The following is an 18,566-nucleotide window of genomic DNA, read 5'->3' as shown; positions in this document are numbered from 1 at the left end:
GTAACAGAGCTTTAGGACAGCTTCTTCACAACTGTTATATTTGAATAAACGAATTTGAAACAGAACATGGAGGCTTGGATCAACACACACTAACCAAGATCTGCTGCACTGAATAATGTATCCCACATAACAATGTGCCATCAAGACATGTGAGACTGAGAAGGGGAGGGCTGTCTGCTGTGAAATAGATGGTAACTGAACACTTAACAAGTAACACTGATCTCAATGGCCAAGAATAACCTCTGAAAGAGAAAATTGTAAATTGTCTACAGACAATACAAATTGGTATACAGCCATTCAGAGCATGGTCAAGAATGTATTTAATACAGCTAATAATACCTTTATTGGACTCTCTACCACTTTTTCTAATCAAAGCATTGTTTTACAGATAAAAGAAAGTGAGACAAAGACTCATAAAGAGCAAATAAAAACCTTAGAATAAAACCAATCTAAATCGAAGCAAAGTGAATATCACTTTTATAAAATGAGTCTTTAAAGGTTTAAAATATTTTACGGCTTCCCTTTACTCCAACAAGAAGCTGCAGTATAGAAGCGCTTGCCCTCCATCTTCAGCAAGGCACTGGTGACAATAAGAGAGCAGCAGACCTCAGGCTGCAAATATAAATCTAAAGATCCTGTAAGTCTCTAAAGCTGACTCGACAAAGCAAGACAAAGCAAAATATTTAGAATTTTGAATGTGGCTGGATTTAATTTCTAATTATGACATTAAAGATTTGCCATTGGCATGCACCGAATTCAAAGATGCAAAATTTGAATTCTTTACAACTGTTCCATCAAGACTTTAAAAGGCATCAATCCATACATACAGCCATTATTATCCGTTTCCATTGCCTGGCACCATATATACATTTTTGGTTTAATTAATTTTCTTTCACAAAATGTAACTTCAACAACATTTTAATTGAACTTTAACTTGATGTTCATAGCGTTTCATTTCATTAACAGTTTATATACTGCAGCACATTGAAAATCAAGACAAAAATATTAAGACGTGCAGCATCTTTGCTGCCACCAAAGGCAAAGCAATGTGCTCCTTCAGAATTCAAGAGACATTTCAGCAAAACATTGGGCAATCTGGGTGTCATGTCTTGGAAATGACAGTGCTGTATAAACATGCAATTAAACTGAGAACAGCTGACATTCATTAAATATGAGCCTCTCTGAGAAAAACTCTGTGCTATATGCTTGAATTAGCTGTCGAGGTCTTTGTGAGTGATGTGTTTGAAAGGCTCTATAAAAAAAAAAAAAAACAGAAATTAAGACATGAGGAAGAAAGAGCTTTTATTTAATAATGCGTGTGTTTAATTTTATTCATAAACACTCACTGACCCAATCTCAATGATGTGTAATTTGTACAACTTCAGCTCTCGTACTTTCCTAAACACCTACAGAGTCACTATATTTCATATTCATTCTATGTGCAAAATTTACCAGAACTCTGTTGTACAGTCAAGAAAGATCATCTTTGGTGTGCAGTTTTAGTTAAGAAGTATAAAATATAAACTCTTTCTCTTAGGTTAGGCTACATTCAGGAATTTCTCAATACAGTCCCAATAAATAAATGCACACTAATAAAGAATTAGGCAGCAGGACGAAAGTTTATTGAGTGGATATAGCCACAAGTTGTCTTTCCCTCTCACTGTGTAATAATTAAATATGTCACTTTGATAGAAACCACTCAGGACTTTATTATACATTTATAGCAATTAAAAGAATATTTAACCTCCCACCCTAGTGGTCTAATTGTTGCTCTATCAATTCTTGGGTGGGAAGACGCTGCATGACATATGGACTCACTCACAGTGTGAGTGCTCTATCTCCTTTGTTGGGTGAGGCACTTATCTGGTTGTGCTTCTCAGATAAGAGAGGAAGGAGAGAGGAAAGGATGAAAGCGGGACTTTATTGAACATAATCTCTCCGAGGAGAAGCCTGGGCCGGGTCATGTTGTGAAATCAGAGACCTCACTGTGGCCAAATCCAATCAAATGTTTTGAGGACTGATAGGTCCAATCAGTCAGTGGCTGGTTTCTGCTCACCTGCAGTTCAGGCGGTAAGCTTCTGGTTTAAGACCTTTATAGACACAGAAGGGAAACAATGTACGTGTTAAATTACCAGATGAATAACATTATTATTACATTACATTTAGCTGACACTTTTATCCAAAGCGACTTACAACACACCGATGGTACACCATTGGGAGCAATTTTTTTAGGGTTCAGTGTCTTGCTCAAGGACACTTAGGCATGTGGACAGGAGGAGCTGGGATTGAACCACTAACCTTCTAATTAGTGTGCAACCCACTCTATCAACTGAGCTGCAACCTCCACATTATGAAACTGAATGATAATTCTCTTATCTCCCACTGTCACCATTTTTTAATGGATAATAAAAACTGAAAATGTCAGCACTGTTATGATTGTTCAAAAGAAAAGATAAGCCACATGCACGGCACTGGGAACAGGAGGATACAAATAAACACAAAGCTTTAATTGTGAAAGGCAGGTGCTTGATAACCGGACAAATCTCAAACATTATTAAACAACCACGAATAGTATGAGCCAGCAGGGGCTGTCCAAAAAACACAAAGGCAACTAAGGAGGCAGTAATTAAAAATGAATCACAAACAACAAACTGACAAGGACTCTGAACTTACTTGGTAACAAAACAGAGGAACACGAAACGTAAACTCAAACAACGAGCTTACAAGGAGGTAGTGGGAGCTCAGAGACTTGATATTTTAGGGAGAGGAGGACAACGAGGGAAAGCTGAAACTAATCAAACAAGGGTAGGAATTGTAGTTGACCAAGACACAGGGAGTGAATGGCTACAAAGTAAACCAGGAAACCCAAAACCCAATTGAAATAAAGACAAAACAGAAATTCAATCCAAACCATGATCTATTCAACAAGATAATTGGCTTGTGACAAAGCGTTTGGTTTGCAAGCTGTTTCATTACAACTATCATCAGCTGTAACATAGTCTATTATGTTGTGACTGTTACAGTGGTTCATTTAATATTAAATATCTAATATTAAATGTATCACTCTAGCCGTTGAAAGAAGTTCATACATCCCTGTAAATAGACAAACCCACACAAGCCAAATGTAAACATGCAGAATATCAATTGGATAAAGAAATCACGTGCTAAACATCACTATATACTGTAAGAGCCCCAGTAACAGACCAACATAGGACTGCATATGAATTCAATCAGTGTGCAATCAAGTCAACAACTTACAGACAGGTAATCCCGATTTTCTTAACTGTGAAGTTAATGATTAATTATAACAAGAAATCCCTTTATGTAATCACTTTATCGCACCATGCTCACTAGCTGTCACTATGTGGATAGTGATTGACATTTACAGTCGTTAATGATAACAACCCCATTTCCCAATTGATTTTTTTGAAAATATACTAGTACAGCAGAAGAGGTACATTCAGATGTTATGTGGAAGTAATAAATAATATAACTCATTGTAAATAATAAATGACCCTAATGGCACAGTTTGTTCATCGGATTAAATGATGATGCTCCATCTGTCAGTTTTAGAAAACCTAACACAGAGTCAATGGAAACTCTGATCGAGATTCGCATACCATCTGTGGCTTCAACATGAACACCTGAATTTTCCCTGATGTGCCGAGGACAGTGATAAAATCAGCCTCTCCTCTGAGACAGTGGCACAAAGAACTCTAACGATTTTCTGCTATGCTTCACCCTCCTCTCGCTTTTAAGACAAGGACTTGAAAGAGATGTAACAAAATAATTCACTACGTGTGATAAAATGTAAGGAGTTTCAAACAGACGTCTTATGTAACTTGTTTGATCAGTGGTGAGTCTGGCTTTTGTGCTTCCACTGAATGTGAATGTGCTGGAAACACAAAATGTAATGTAGTACCTTAAAAAGCAAGTTCAGCAGATTATATGCTGCAGTACATGTAATAAAAGAGTAGAATATTAATTTATTAATTCGTACTTTCCCATTTAATAGCTTAATAAGAAAATTAAATGTTTGTTGTCTTTTAAGTGTCACATCAGTTTTGTCATCAAAGTAAAAGAGACTTTAGTAGATTTTAAGTTGGCTGCCAGGGAGCATCTTGGTACTTCTTCCAATTTTTTTTTTACTTCGTGGATGCTGCTGTGACTCTGTCGAGTAGCAGGAAAATATGAATATATCTTTTTAAAATATACCTGTATAAATACTTAAATTATCTGTTATTATGATAAAAGGTTATCTATCAATATTTAACTGCATGGTTTGGACATTTCTACTTTAATATCTTCGAAATTTGGTGTGAGCTGACGTCCACTGTGATCTGTCTGCTAAAGTGCATTAAACCTAGAAAATACTTGTCACAACCTACTCCTGTCATTAGGAAAGGTTTTTTGTTTTTGCACTTTAATCATTTCATTTCCTGTTTTATTTTGATCACCAACTCATCCCGTCATTTCAGATGTCTTTTCCTGCTCGAGTGTGTTTCCAGCCTGTGTGATTGCCTGCCCCGCCCTGACTGTGTGCACCTGCATTCAACTGTCTTCCGCCCTCGTGTATATTATCAGGGGTCTCCAACACGCCGCTCTCGAGCTACCAGTAGCTCACCACCTGTTTCTGAGTAGCTCGCAGAAGGCTGATATGTGGACTGAAAGAAAGTAATTAAAATTGTTTTGTTTTCTATGACATATGTGATTAATGTGAGCTTCATCAATTGAAAACGTAACGAAATGCATACAGAAAAAAGCAAGCACACGCTGTTGAGTTGAAGCATTTGTGATACAAAATGTGTGTGAAGAGTATCAATTTGTTATTGTTCACATAAAAGAAGCTCATTCAGCTGGTTTGGGTGGAGCTCAGCTATGTGAATAAATGATCCTAAACATGAGTAGCTCTCGGACACTTTTGTTTTATGAAGACCCCCGATATATAGTCTGTTTTCCATTCCCTCTGTGCTAGTTTGTTGTTGTACCTTGTGCTCTATATTCCAGACATTTTTTTTTCCCTCGTGTTTACTACTCCTGGTGTAATTTTTCCTGTTTTTTTGTTTTTGTTTTTATCCTCGCCTGTTACCCAGTTTTCTCATACTGCTTTTTGTCCTTTTACTCCTGCTGTCAGGCTTGTACCTTTATACTAAAACACATTTTTTTGTTAATTTTGAGTCTGTGAGTTGTGCTTTTAAGTCCAGTCCATTCTGGCCTCATTAGTATACTATTATTGCGCTTTGTTGGAGCCAAGATATGTGGTAAAGGTTTTTAATTTATTCTAAAGCTTTTTGAGGGTTTAAAGTGTCGGTTCAATAACCAAAGCCTTTCAAGCTCTGAAAGTAAATATGTTGCACTTACACAGGGTTTAATACTGTATACCCTCTGGTAGAAATGTGAATGGAGTCAACAACAACATTAAAGGCACCCAGTAGTAAGACAGTCTTGTGACCTCTAATTCCACACAAGTTGTTCCTGCATAAATGAGTCGCCACTAAAATGACAACATTTTACATATAATGCTCGAAGTTACAGTATATTGGAAGCTTTTTAAACTGTGTGACTGGTGCAGTGTGTGTGTATGAGAGATATAAGACTGAAACCTTGTAACTGCCAGGTTTAAAGTAAATGCAAATGATGTTCCCAAGATACAACCGTGCACGCATGTGGTTTCCTAATGAGTCCACCCTCATTGTTTGCATCAGACAAACAAGAATTCCATATGTGGATCTGAGTCACAAACTCCATTCTCTCTGCTGTGTGTACAAATCAATGACAGACATGACGTTTTGCTAATTAGTTAGTCAAGGATAAGGGGTTGTATCCACTTTATCCTTCATAATGTATTGCATTCCAAATATGTAACACATATTTTTTTGAAGTTATCTTGAAATGTCATTGCTAAAACAGCAGATGTTGTTATTGTTAATGAGAGCAGCAGGCAGATGTTTGTTTTGGATGTGAGTTGCAGTGTGACCGTAGATTGGATGAGGCATTGCTCACAAAGGTAATAAAATACTAGCCTTAAAGTGAATATCTGCCATAGGTTTGATATGAACATACAATGCTTTTTTTCCCTTTTTTTTTTTACTTTTGGAGTCTGAACTAATGACAATAAGTTGGTGCATGGAATCTGCAGATGGTAAAAAAAAAAAAAATAATGAGTTTAAAAATGTAAAGCATTTCACAACAAAAATGTCAAAGATAAATCCATTTGATACTGCACATTTGTACAAGTTTGTTCTTAATATCAGTTAATAAAGATCAGCCCTCATTATGATTCATATCTGTCACTTTCAATTAAAATAGATCATGGCCTATGGACTGGAGACTGTTCCGTGACTGGATAGTGCAGCTCAATGGAACTGAGCCAATGAAAGTCAATGACATTTTTAATGTGCTCTAAATTTTATTAAAATATCATGCCTGCGGTCTATTGGGGAATACCTTTGACGAAAGGTCAAAGCTAGGGGAAATACATTATAACCATTTGAGCACATCAAATAATGGTTTGATACATTTCACAGGTAGTCATATATTAAGCATGAAGCATCTGTTAACACTCTGCCTGTCAGAAAGTTCATTTGAAAGACACAAGCAGTCCATTTTTTCAAATTCTATTTCTACATTTTTAATGTATTGATTTCTGCGTAAAGAAGCATCTTGAATGTGTTAAGTATCCCTAACTACAAATCTGTAGAGAAATGTATTATCAGAAGATGAAAATATTTAATAAGTGTCTGTCCCAATAAAACCATTGGAATAGACAGGAATACTTTTGAGCATGGGCAGCACTGGTTTGCAGTTTTGTTGTGTGATCCTTTTACAACACGTTTGTGAAACTCAAGTACTTTAAGTTTTTGTTGGAAAAAAAACCTGAATGTAAGTTGCCAAACAGCTCAACTTGAACCTAAACATTGTGTTAACAGATCCGTTGTTATCAACTTGGGACTAGAGTAGATCCTGTGTAATTTTCTAAAATAATTTCTCTTTAACAATATTCTGGTGTCAAATGTCCAAACTTATTTTAAAAAGCATTTTATTTTTCTAGTGTTTTTGTGCTAAAATGTACTTTCCAGTTTAGTCATATTGTGACAGTGTTGCCTAGCTGTTACAAAGCCTGAACACGGATTCAATGATAAAGAAGCGTGTCTCTTTAGCTAATTGTCAGAGTAAAATAATGGTCCTGCAGCTAGGTTACAGGTTTGGCTCAGCGCAGCATATTTGACATTCAAGGATTTTGATTAGAACAGCTCCACAACTGAGGATCTACCTGAAGCTAGTAATCATAGGGAATTCATTTTTGGGCCATTCATGGATTACATCATTTAAAAGCAGAGCCACAGAATGAGAATGACGATACTCAACAGCAAAAATGTGACCAATTAGGAATCCCAAGAGAACTTATTAGTCCCTGATGATGTAACTGATTACCTCAACTGTCTCAACCCTGCTTAATAAAGGCACACTAAAAATTACCCCTTGGGAAGCCGGATCTCCCATACATACACTCTCACTGAAATTGAAGGAGGAGCAGAAGCAAAATAATGGCTGTGGAAATGGAAAGAAGTGCTATGACTTCCAAAAACTGACAGATGCTCCAAAAGTCCTCAGTTTGTCCAAAGCAGAACTGCTCCAGCTCAAAAGCTCCCGACCAAAATGTTGGAAATGATTCAGGTGGATGGACAGATTCAACCTCAAAACAGTGCGCACTTTGCACAACAATCACATTTACAATAAACATAACCTCATAACTGTAGAAGCAAGTTGTGTGTAGATAAACAATATAAACGTGAAATATATCACTATAAACATAGAAATGACAGCTATTCTGAAGAAAACATTTTTCTCACATTTGTTGATTAGTGATTGTAAAAGTTTTAGAAATGACAGAAATATATTTCTTTGTTAGCTTTTTCTATTTCTATCAACAGGATCTAAGCAGGTCCACCTTGAGTGATTTGACCTTCCTCTGATGTCGGTCTGATGCTTTACTGCCCTATGTCAGCAGCAGTAACACAATAGCTTTTCACTGGAAAATGTTATTCTCTTTTGCAGTCTCGCATAGTTTGTGCTGTACCACTAAACCCACATCATCACAGCACAAACCAAGACATGTGGAAACTCAATGAATGGCAGCTCTTAAAGATTTGATTCGCCAAAAATACTTTAGCAAATTATCTAGCACGAGATCAATAGAGGTAAATATGTTTTTTGTCTAATAATAATTTTCAACTGTAAATTATGTTTGTGGAAGCAAAACATTTAAAATGACTAAAACATGCAGAATTTGATGGAATATGTCATACATTTCACATAGTGACACATGCATAAGACAACTAACTAGTGCTTTGGGTTTGCTGAGGGATTAATACAAAGACAAAATCCAACCTACATCACACCAAAGGAAATTGTCTCTGATGAGCCAATTGTTTATCTATAAAATATAAATTAGCAAACTACATCCCAAAATCTCCTGAATTCTTCATGAGATAAAATATCAAAATTAAACATTCAACAGTTAAAGCCCCAACACGACTTCATGAGGTGAGGTGAATAACCAATAAGCACCAGCATTTCCTGGCACGCATAGCTGTGCCACATTTGTGAGGAGTGTTTCCCACTCCAAGGTTCTGGTGCTCGGCCAGGCGGCACTCAGCACCAACCCGTGCCAGTCATTATCCCATTGTTTGAAGGCACACAGCCTGTCCTAATTAGATGCAAAAGAGCAGAGAAACTGTATGGAGTGGTACTGCAAATGAGGAGAGAAACACATCACACAGGCTGCTCTCGCAGGTTGAAGTGTAATGAAATAATGAACACTCACCAGATCTTCTCCTGTAGACAGAAAAGCACATCAACAGGCGGCCTTTTAAAACAGACAACTGCTGTGGAGAGCAAAGGGCCTTCATAGAAAAAGACCTTCAGCGCTGGTTTTTGCACTGCAGGTGAAACGTGATCGATAAAAAATGATCTTTGCAGCAGCTTGTCTAAACAAGACCAAAACAACCATAGATGAAAACAGTTGTAAACAAAGCGTCAGCCTGTTCATACAGACTGTAAAGATGTGTATGTGCTGCTGGCTGGACTCCTTACAAGACTTGGCATCACATGATGCATAATGTTATTGTCTCTGCTGTAACTTCATATGCTTCCTGCCTTTTGACTGCATATCACAAAAGACAAGATGATCCCTGATCAAGCTTCTTTTCATCTGGCATCCTAAAAGTGCCAAGTTCTTTCATCGCATACAAACATCCAAACACAATAAGAACAGCTTGAAATCGTAAATAGGTTGTGTGTGTCAGTTCCGCTTGCCATTTAGGCTGATGGCCACGACTTTGCTCAAAGTCAGTTTATTCCTAACGTTACTCTTGTGTTGTTAAAGCTTACTTGTAAAAGAGATTTTTTTTTTTTTTATCCACTTGTCACTGTAGACAGCTGATTAAAGCATTTCATGACCTGATTAGATGTGCTCACATTGTCATCTTTAAAGATCAGTGAGCATTTTAAATCTACAAACCAGACAGCGGGAAGATGGGACTGGACTTGATTTACTGATGCAGCACGAAACTCTCTCCTTCAATATATTATTACGAATGTGAGAAATTTTAAGATCTTAAAATGAATGCTTGTCTGTCGTTAATCAGCCATAAAAAACAGGAGATGGAGGGAGAAGACTGCAGGAGCACACTCCAGCAGGGAGAGTGTGAGATAAGGGGACCTCAACATCAGTGGATTATCAGCTTCTAAAAACCAGGGCTACCACACCGTCACACTCATGCACACATCCACACATCTTTTATATGCGCTGACAGATATTTGAAAATTGTTCAAACTAAAGGTGAGGTCTCATTGTCAATAAACTAACATAATATAAAATGTTCCTTCCAAAATCAGAAAATGTGAAGCTTGTTAAATGTGATTATGTGTACATCTGTGTGTGGGTGTGTTTGTCTGTTGACACCTAATGGCACAGTACAGTGATGTGGATGGTAATTAAGTGCAGGTGAATAAATAGATTAATATGGACTGTGCATAGCCATGTACACCTCTGCTTGCCTGAAGGGTTAGCATACAATAAATTAAGCAATATATAACGGATCTTATTTAAGACCAGTATAGTCACCATCCTCGATTTAAAAAAAAAATTTAATAAATAAAGACGCATCATATGTATCATTTATACATTGCAGAGCATGTTCGTAAGAGAGGCAATTAATTTTTTTGCGGAGCGATTTGCAGCTCCAGAGTGAGGCTAAGGCCGTCCAATAAAGGCTTCCTGCGTAGCCAAAGCCTCATATAACTAATTTCATTACAGTACAAAGGCTACTGAAACACACATCAGTGTGATACTCCATTGTACTCTGATGACATGTTCCTTCTCTACTGTGTATTTTGAGTCAATCAAACATTTATCTCCTTGTGCCATAAATACACACAACTTTATCAAGCTGCGGTTGAACCTAAACTGAATCAAATGCACTATTAACTCCTCCTTGACTCCCATTATTTCAGGAAAGCATTCAACCACTTTCAAAAAATAAAACTCCATATATTTGGGACCTATTTTAGAAGTTACATCAGCAGCAGCAATCAGCAGACTTGAGAGGGTTGAGAAACAGAAGCTGTAAAGTATTGAGAGAGGGATTATGCGTTGTTGGTTTTAGTCTGTTAATGGGATTTTGTTGACAATTACAAAAACATTGGACAACAACGGCCTTATGGTTTTGTGGATCCTGAAAGAACCCCCTTTTCTCCTGTTGCATTTTTATAATAATGCATTTTCAAACAGAAAAAGTCTCAACGGGGCGGTACCTCAAATCCATAGATTGTACATGCTCTATTCTAAATGCTCAGAATTGTGCAGCTTACTGAGCCAATATCATACTCGCTTAATGAACACAGCAGTTTGATTACAATATTCCCATCGGTGTGACGTAGTTTGGCCCTCGCTATCAGGAATCCATTCTATGTCCGAGGAGCAGCATCAGCATACTTGAGTTCTGTTTAGCCAACATTTCCAATAGGCATTAAATATTCAAATTAAACGATATACTATATAAAAAAAAATATCATATTTAGAATAGCTCTCTCTCTGGGCTTGTGTGTCGTCGTATTTCATGTTAGATGTTATTTTCACTCACGAGAAGCAGGGAAGTGAATATTGAGACATTGGATGAGATTGATGTGTTCAAAGGAGAATCATATTTGGCCGCGGTAACACCAAGTGCCCAATACTGCATTCAAATTTGACATATTCCCATTTCATGAGTAATTTCCACTTGAAGACAGCGACTCATCATTGTAAATTAGAACGAGATGCAACAGTAGCGTTAAAAGAGACTGTGAATCAAAAGAAGTGGCACTCAAGCTGCTCCATGGGGATCACTCTGAGCTCTCACCTCTGCAGTCCGCATCACTAAGTCTCGAGGTACATACCTTTCCACTTGCCAGTCATTACTTGTGACATCCCCTAATGTAAAATATTGTCTCTTTTTGGATCTAAAGGACACGAAAGAGAGCTCGAATTCAAACCCATTGCCAACTCTGAATATCAAAGCGGCATCACATCAAATCTGACTGACTGCAGCTTCACATTTCCATTAGAGTGATAGCGGGAACAGCATGTTTTCACCAGAGGTCACATCTTCTTTTCAGGTGAACAGTTCCTTTCCTTTCTCATTAGATGTAATTACTGCTGACACATCAAAGACAGCTGGGAATAACAAAAAAAAGAGAATGTCAATTGAGACAGAAGGTCTGTACAGCAGGCGAACAAAAAGACACGTTTGACCATTAGCAGGGAGGTGTATCACAGCACTAATTCTATTACGAGCGAGGAAGATTTAGTGAATATAGCCAGTGATCCAAAGTTAATAGGGGTGATGGAAGCAGGAGATGCGAGCTAAAGGCCAGTGGGCCGTCAGCAGGCTGACCAGGTTTTGTGACAGCCTCCTTCAGCTGCCTGACAACCGCTAACACCCAAAGAATAACCTGTGTGGCCAAATGGAAAGAGCTACAGACAAATAAGCCGGCTACTTGACAAAGACCCTTGAGATAAGGCTTGTTCAAGCTCCTGCATTTATATTCCAAGTGGGGTGTGGGGTGGGGGCTAATGTAATTGAAAACTGTTGCGGTGGTGGGGGGGTCAGCAAATTCAATAGACTCAGGAAAAAACTTGTTTGTGTTCTGGGTAGCGATGCAACAGACCAGCAGAGCATTATGATTCTTCTGCCCAAATAATCACTTCAATCCTGCACTACATCAGACTGATGTGAAGAGGATTCACATCACCTAACCCTAATCATGTCAAGGGTAACGCTCGCTGAAAGAGGTTTTCTCTAAGGAGGATTTCTTTGGTTAAGTGGATTCATGTATTTTCAAGATGAAGTGGAAAAAAGGTGACAATAACTGTCGCCAGACAGACGAAGTAAGTTATTTACGTCTGGGATCTTTGATTCAGCTGTATTACTTTTATGTAAAACTGAAGCAGAAACTGACAAAACAAAAATATTTTTTAAAGGTTTGATAAATAAAATATTTACTGGTTGACATAACATACTTTCTTCTTTTTTTTTAAAAAGGCGTCTTTAGCTATAGTGAGCATCACGAAAGGTCCACCTTGAGTGATTTGACCTTCCTCTGATGTCAGTCTGATGCTTTACTGCCCTATGTCAGCAGCGGTAATTAGATGAAGGAATCCCTCGATGGTCCTATCACGGTTAGTCACTCGGCAAGCACACACAAAAGTGCGCACGAATACACATTGTCGAATGTTTTCAAATAAAAGAATCTCAACTTCACACTTAAATAAAAGCAAGTTCATATTGTTTTTTCAGCGACTATCGTAACAGTTTGTTAAGATCCTAAATCCAAATCCAAATCCATGTGGCAAAACTTAATCCTAACTGGAATTTTAATACTTTGAGCAAATGGATGTGTTAATCAAAAGAGTTGTTGCTCATAAAAACTGCATAAAAAAATCAAGAGATTTCTTTCACTGTTACTATTCTTGAACATTTCAGTAATCCCAACGCATGTTTCACAAGTTGTGAAGGTGGTGTAATTGGGATTATTATTCATACTCAGTTATGATTATTATGCATATAGAATGCTTACACTCGAGGATTTCCATGTGTTTGACGGTATTCTCTCCGTGGAGGTGAAATGGGAAACCATTACTGAATCTAGTTTCAGAAATAAGAACGAGCGGGAAATCTAACATGAGGAAACCAATGCCGAGATGGAAGCAATGCATTCTGCCAAACCTGAAAGAATTCAAACTGACCACATCCTAATTTTTTCCAGGAATCAACAAGTGTCGCTATAACCTGCCTTTAAAGCCGCCGCAAGTGAGCAGCGGGTCTGTAATTGCTGGAGAGAGTTGAGGTAGCATAATGCTTTAAAGACTGTTTTTAAGAACTGGGTAAATGTAAGTGCGTTTCCCCACGGATGGACCACACAGTCTCAAATTAAATAAGCGTCAGACAGCAGTTTAACGATATGCTTGAATGCGTCAGCAAGCAGCAAAGTGGGTGAAAAGGAAAAACATCAACGTTCAGCAACATTTTACAGTTGCACCACACCTCTTAAGTGTTGGTAAAAAAAATTGCATTTGAACTGCAGTAACTTGGTAATTTTACAGGTGAAGCGGTTGTCACAACACATCCTCACTGGCATCACAACACATTACACTAATATCACAACACATCCTCACTGGCATCACAACATCCTCACTGTGTGTGTGTGTGTGTGTGTGTGTGTGTGTGTGTGTGTGTGTGTGTGCGCGCGTGCGCGTGAGTGCGTGTGCGTGTGTGGTGAGGGTTAATAGTCTATTCAGTTTCCAAGTAAATTGGAATAAAAAAAAATAAAAAAAGAAAATGAAAATTGCATTTAAACATTCTTGGCCAAAATTTTTGACTTTGCATACATTTCATTACGATACACTTTACTGTATATTGATAATGGTAATCAATTATTATCAATGAAATGTGATGCTACATCACCATGTTTGTTATTGTACTGACATAATTTCTTTAAAAAGCTGACATAGACTGACGATGGCTGATGAGAACCCTGATTTTACTTTTTATTTGTCCAAAGCCTGTGTGTGCGCTCTGTATCATTATCATTGGTGGGAGATGAATATTCACTATAAAGCCCTTTTGAGTGCTTTCCAGATGTATCTAATCCTATTAGCAAAAGGATGTTGTGAACAAAAGAGCTTTTCTTCCTCTGCCCTTTCATTCATCCTATCAGGAAAGAGATATACCCACGAATAATTCAGAGAATCCTTGATGCTAACTATGTATGCAATAAACCATCTGTCCTCGATCTATCCTTTTTTTTGAACATCAAAGCTCTCTCATAAAGAAAACAGTTGTGTAACGTTGTTCTTGCAACTCAAAGCCACTTATTGTGCTGTTAACTAAAGGATAACATACGGATCATAATTTAATGCAACTGGAAACGTTTTACCTTTTGAAGTGGCCTGTTATTGTATTCTAAAGCTCTAAAGACAGAGAAACTGGCTCGGGGACCAGAACCATGGGGACCATTGAGTATCCCCATTTATATTTAATAAGGACGTTCAAAGAGTACATACAGTACACCTGCGCAATGCAGATGTTGCACTAAAATAACTTACAATCACTAAAAGTGCCTTTGATTTCTGTATTAACACTGTATATATTAGGGTCGAAAATGTTAATTAGCCTTTTCTTTTTTGGGGGGGGGGGTTGATGCAGCAATGTCTACTTTGAAATGAAAGTTATTGTCATGACACGAACATGACACGTGTCTTTGTTGGTCCAATAGATAAATCCTATCTGAATACCAATGTCCGACTTTTGCTCGGTCAAGCCCGTTTTGTTCCGAAATATCTCAACAACTTCAAATGTACAGAAACTCTCAATCTGCAGAGGCTGACTTTAGCCTCTACTTCTTCCTCTACTTTCCTGAGAGCTGATTAGCAAATGTTAGCAAAACTGACCAGCTAAACTGAGATGGTGCACATGGCAAACATTATTCCTGCTGAATATAATCATGTTAGCACTGTGAGCAAGGTAGCATGCCGAGGCGAGCACCTAGCTCAAAGCACCAGTGTGCTTTATAAGTAGAACTGAAATTATGCTGGGATTTCAAATGACATAAGAGCACACAAAGGACTAATATTCAGCAAACGGGACAGTTCATCCCTCCATTGGCTTTTCTCTGAACAGACTGACTGCCAGATTATGTCTGTTTGCCAAGAAACACTGCACTCTACTGTACAAACTGCAATGTAATCCCATTGCCTTGCCTCCTGGTTATGTGCCCTGATAGGCTTATAAAAGATTAATTATCGCACAAAGTCTCCAATATTAGTATAAATCCCACATGGTGCTGTAGAAATGAAATCAGCACACACACACGCACACACACACACACACACACACACACACACACAGAGAGAGAGAGAGAGATACACACAAACAAGTCATGCTCCTCACTCAAAATGTTTGTTTGCTGATGTCAAATCATCGATTACTCATACTTGTTGGATCATGCAGCTTGTAACTTGACCACCAGCCTGAGTAGGTAGAACACACTGCCTGCCTCCTTGAGACCACCCTCATATTTCAATCAATAATCAGCTTGGGATGCAATTAGTAACTTAGAAGGGTTGTGAGAGTCACGTGACAGATCAATCGAGCAGAGAGGCGGCACACTCATTGAGGTGATTCACAGCCCAACAGTTTGTCCCACGCTCAGCCTGAATCCATGCCGTCTATCTTCTTTATATGAAGCTTTCAAGGCTGGAAATATGCATCTGTCAAACGTCCCCCATTACTCCGGCTGCCTGTCACACCTGGGGCAGCTCACAACCAACCAAAAAAAAAGAAAAAAAGACAGAGTGTAGCTGTCAGCATGGAACCCTCAGCGGACTGAAAAGGCACCAGCTACCCCATTTCTCCGACTGTAATTTCCTCAAAATGCGGATATTTTTCTGGGTCTCAGGCTGAGCGCTGGGTTAATGACAGAGGCTGTGTCAGCCAAGCAGCTGAGGCGGCTTCTATTTTGCTCTAGATAATATTAACACATTGTTTTATAACAAGAAACCCTATCCCCAATATATATACATATATACATATATATATATGTATATATGTAATATATATATACATATATATAATATATATATATATATATATATACACACAGCACAACATGACAATACATCTCTTGTGTATCTGAAACTGAAGAATGTGTTCTTTAGAGTCGTGAGAAAGCCTATAGCAGGGCTTTTAGTCTGCAGTGTGGGTTGCAGTGGCCACCAAATGCCATTAATGCTTCAAAACTGCCCCACCGTGGCTCTGTGGCTGTGGACTGTGGTCACACTGGTTGAAATGTGCAAGTTTTCCACGTGGATCCTCACGATGTAAGTGCAGTTTCAGCTACTGCTGTTAATATTTCCACTGCAGCGTGTTTGGATGTTCTTTCACCTCATAAACCAGTGTCTTTTCACATCACAAAGCTGTTTCTCTCATTTCTCTCCACAGTCCGAGAGAGCGCTGCAAACTATGTCATGAATGAAATATAAGCACACCGCTGTATTACTTATGAGACCTAACGCAACTTTGCTCTGAGCTATTTTCAGATTGCATTTAAATTCATCAGTGTGATGAATATTCTTTTACCACAGACACGGCCGATAGGGCATCGGTCCTCGAGAAAATATTAGCTGAAGATGAACTTCAAAGATTACTTATCAGCAAAGACCACCTTTCAACTAACCAATAATGTGACATCAATCATTATGGTAAAAGCCATCGTGCAAAGCTCCTGCTCAGCAGCCAAAGCCACCATGAGACATGATTTAAGTGACACTAATGTGCTTCAGTGTTGAATTTCAGATGTAGCATTGCATTGTCCTGTTGTTTATTTAAACTTTAAAGGCTGAACATTGCTCGTGGGCAAGCCTGTACTCATTTATACATCTTCTAAATGACAGCGATAAGAAGATAGGTCTACTTCTGTCATTTATGCAAATGTACACATTAATTTACATCTATATCACCTGCAGTTTGAAGGGAAACTCTTTTCACAAAAATTAAATCTACACCAGGACATAACCTTTTCCCGTATCACACAGCAGTGGACAGAATGTAATTAATCTATTCCTCGCTGGTTTCCACTCGGACAGATTTACAACTTGTTTCAATTAGTCAGTCGTAAAAAAATCCATTCAGTCATCGCCACAGATGTGGATGAGAGCAACTGTCCTGAGTCTATCATTTTTGCACAGCACAGCCAGTCAGATTCACCAATGAGTTGTTCTTTGCTGTATATGAAGTCACATCCGATCACTCTATAAATATACCAAAGAGGAAAATCTTTCACATCAGCTCCTCTGGATTTAGTCTCAGTTTAGCTCTGGGAGGACGCCAGCTCCGGATCAATAGAGTCCCTTCGTCTCCTGCTGATCTCTGAACACTTGAGTTCATGCTTCTGCAACTCTTAACTCACTTCCAACCACCAGCTGTGACCACTGAAAACCTAATCTCCCTATCTGCCTTGTTCTGCCTCTGTATATTTCTCATTCCCTCTCTCTGTTTCTGTATCATGTCTGTGAGTGATCTTATTGTAAAATAGACACAGTCCTGCATTTGCCTCTCAGCTACACTCTTCTGACTGAAGTCAAATTCCTGAAGTTGACATTGTCACAACTTGTGAACAATGAAAGCACTTATAAAAAAATCAAATTTGAGTGCCTCAGGGGAATGAAACAACTTAGCTCCCACTGTCCCTCTTAAAAAATTTTTTTTTTTAAATCAGAGCTCCACTTCAAATTCATCGCGGATGTAGAGGAATCAATTTGTGCACACTGGACAGCATGCAGCTTGGTTTCTCACTGCTGTAGACCGTCAACGCAAAAGTGAACAAATAAGAAAAAAAAAAAAATGTCTTACCTGGGCTCTCGGTTGAGGCTGATGCTGATGCTGTGTGTAACAGATCCTACCTCTGCCTACGGGACACAATCACAAGGAAAGAGAAAGAGGAGGGGGGGGGGAGAGGGGGGAGGACAAGCAAAGAGAGAGGAGGGGCGAGCAGAGGGACCGAGAGCGCAGAGGAAGAGAGGGAGCAGGAGAAATCAGAGAGAAGGCGAGAAAGTGTCTGTGGACAATGAGAGAGAAACACAGACAGAGGAGACAGGCGAGAGCAGTGATAGTGATGCTCTCACACAGCGCCGCGTTACACTGAAGGGGGTGTGCTGGCTCTGGGAGGTGGTACTTCTCAGTCAAATGACATGCACCTCTCTCTTAAAAACCATTGGCTAAGAGGGATGATTTTCTAATAAGCCATCACCGCTGTCTCCAAGTGAACACACCCCCTCCTTTCCCACTGCACATGCATACGCAGATGCATGCGCACACACCCATATACACGCACGCACACATGTTCTTTTTCTGTGCAGTCTGCAAAGACTGCCGCTCCTTTTGTCCTCTATTTCCTCTTATTCTCACGGCGAGCACTCTCAGGTCTCTTTATTCTCTGAAGTCCGCCACAGTGTGTGCATTGTC

At 38.7% G+C, this 18,566-nt stretch overlaps 1 protein-coding gene across 1 annotated transcript in view; it reads right to left on the bottom strand.

Annotated features, from left to right (window-relative positions):
• Window positions 1-18,174, bottom strand: part of thsd7ba (thrombospondin, type I, domain containing 7Ba) — a 163,599-nt gene extending 145,425 nt beyond the window's left edge. Inside the window, exon 1 of the mRNA XM_069154704.1 lies at window positions 17,955-18,174. The gene's annotated coding sequence lies outside the window, so the exon portion shown is untranslated. The remainder of the gene's footprint in view (window positions 1-17,954) is intronic.
• Between the last annotated feature and the right edge of the window lie 392 nt (window positions 18,175-18,566).

This window comes from Embiotoca jacksoni, unplaced genomic scaffold (genome assembly GCF_022577435.1).
Source record: "Embiotoca jacksoni isolate LCO1_2020_lvr unplaced genomic scaffold, fEmbJac1.0.p SCAF_2, whole genome shotgun sequence".
In the NCBI taxonomy this organism is placed as follows: domain Eukaryota; kingdom Metazoa; phylum Chordata; class Actinopteri; family Embiotocidae; genus Embiotoca; species Embiotoca jacksoni.
Note: the sequence above shows the minus strand (reverse complement) of the source record. Positions and strands in the feature narration are given on the sequence as shown.